This window comes from Pieris brassicae, chromosome W (genome assembly GCF_905147105.1).
Source record: "Pieris brassicae chromosome W, ilPieBrab1.1, whole genome shotgun sequence".
NCBI classification, from domain to species: domain Eukaryota; kingdom Metazoa; phylum Arthropoda; class Insecta; order Lepidoptera; family Pieridae; genus Pieris; species Pieris brassicae.
Window position 1 is genome coordinate 3,910,847 of NC_059679.1, and position 2,279 is coordinate 3,913,125.

The 2,279-nt window shown below is 34.2% G+C and overlaps 1 long non-coding RNA gene across 1 annotated transcript; it reads left to right on the forward strand.

Moving 5' to 3' along the window:
* The first annotated feature begins 591 nt into the window (after window positions 1–591).
* On the forward strand, window positions 592–1,057 carry LOC123718371. Its single transcript, XR_006755016.1, has 2 exons — window positions 592–655; window positions 838–1,057. It is a non-coding gene; the product is annotated as an uncharacterized LOC123718371 (long non-coding RNA).
* The last annotated feature ends 1,222 nt before the right edge of the window (window positions 1,058–2,279 follow it).

Here is a 2,279-nt window from a genome sequence, read left to right on the forward strand (position 1 = left end):
ATTTGATAAAATCGTAATAGGATGAGTGATACAACTGTATGAATGAGTATGTATTATTTGATGATAATAGTTTCAGGCAGTATCTTTCTGCAAGCATAAGTCGTCTCAATATCAATGGCATAATATTTATTTCGACTTCCATGGCCCTTATGGGAGTCGCTCCAACCAACACATTGCTCCTGATATGATCCTCAAAGCTCTGTTCTGCAATATATCCAATTTATGTACATGAGTGCTGTTTAAATAAGCTAAAGAACTGTAATCAAAGTGACTTCATACATAGATTTATATAATAATGAAAGTATTTAGGGATCTGCACCCCATGTAACACCTGCTAGACATCTTAAAATGTTAACACCATTTAATGCATTTCTAGATACATATTTAATATGTTCTTCAAATGACAATTTCTGGTCAATGATAATACCTAAAAATTTGTGTGAGGTGACTCTTTGAATGACATCACCATTATAGACAACATCCACTACTGGTGTGTCCTTTCCAAATAGCATTAAATTACTTTTGCCAGCATTTATTTTTAATTTTAATGTGTGTTGATAACAATTATTTAACTGCCTTACAGTGTTAACATTTTCAATGGCTACTGTTAAATTTAAATCTGAACTATACAACACTAAATCATCTGCAAATTGAAGTATATTTACATTTTTAATATTAACATATTTACATATCTCACAAGTATACAAATTATTGTCCAGGTATACCAGAATTACTGAGTACCTTCACCAGTATGCCAGGATCCACACTGTCAAATGCACCTTGCACATCTAGAAATACACAAACTGTGTGTAATTTATTGTTTTTTGCATTTTTCAGATCCGATATGAGAGAAATGAAGCTATCAACACAACTTCTTCCTCTGCGAAATCCATATTGAATGTGTGGAATGACATTATTGGATTCTGCATACCAGTCAAGTCGAGATTTCACCATATTTTCAAATATTTTTCCAATACATGATGATAACGAGATTGGACGATAAGAACTGATCTGTTCAGGTGACTTATCTGGTTTTAATATAGGTATTACACATTGAGTTTGCCATGAACTTGGTATGAGTTTTATATGCCATAGATTATTAAGAACATTCAAAAATATCTTTTGTACAGATTCAGATAGATGTTTTATTAATAAATATGGAAAATCATCTAAACCAGGACTAGTATTTCTTCTAGATTGTATACTCATTAAAAGTTCAGACCATGAAAAAGAATCCAATAAAAATTTAGATTGAGGATTTTCATTGTTAATATTAAAATAATTGTCTAATGAATTTGGGTCTAGTAAATTGTTACTATCTGATAACTTATCTAAAAGTGGCTCTACAAATTCATCCCTATATGATTTATTACCAATTCTGATACCCTTAAACTTTTTAATGAGATTCCAAATTTTACTGATGGGTGTAGTTCTATTGAAACTATTGCAAAAACCATTCAAACTGATTCTTTTTTGCTCCTTTATAGTGCGTTTTTTTAAAGCATCTAATCTTTTATAGTTGATGTAATTATATTCTGTTGAATCATTTCTATACAATTTCAAGGCTTTGTAAGATTGTATTACGGCTTCTTCACATATACTGTTCCACCAAGGGGCTGGTGGTCTACTCCTAAAGTTAGTCCTAGTGAATCTAGGAACTGCCATGAGTTTGAGTTTATTGAGCCGTTTTTTTTTTTTTTATAAAATAGGGGGCAACCGGGCAGGAGGCTCACCTGATGTTAAGTGATACCGCCGCCCATGGACACTCTCAATGCCAGAGGGCTCGCGAGTGCGTTGCCGGCCTTTTAAGAATTTGTACCCTCTTTTCTTGAAGGACCCTAAGTCGAATTGGTTCGGAAATACTTCAGTGGGCAGCTGGTTCCACATAGCGGTGGTGCGCGGCAAAAATTGCCTTGAAAAACGCTCAGTCGTGGAACGGCGGACGTCGAGGTGATACGGGTGGAATTTTGTATTCTGCCTCGACGTCCGATGATGAAACTCAGCTGCAGGTATTAATCCGAACAACTCCTCTGAACACTCTCCATGGTAAATGCGGTAGAAGATGCAGAGTGACAGAGTGATGCAGAAATCATATTGGACACTCTCAGGTAAAGAGTTTGCCAAAAATGTGATACTAACAGTTTGTGTTCCGACTAATTCATTGCCAATTTTTTTCATAAATCTCCTAACTGCAATTATTTCATTTGTAGAAAATAATTTAGTAAATAGTTCTTTATTTGATATACTTGCAGGCACAAATCTGATAATACCAGTTTTTT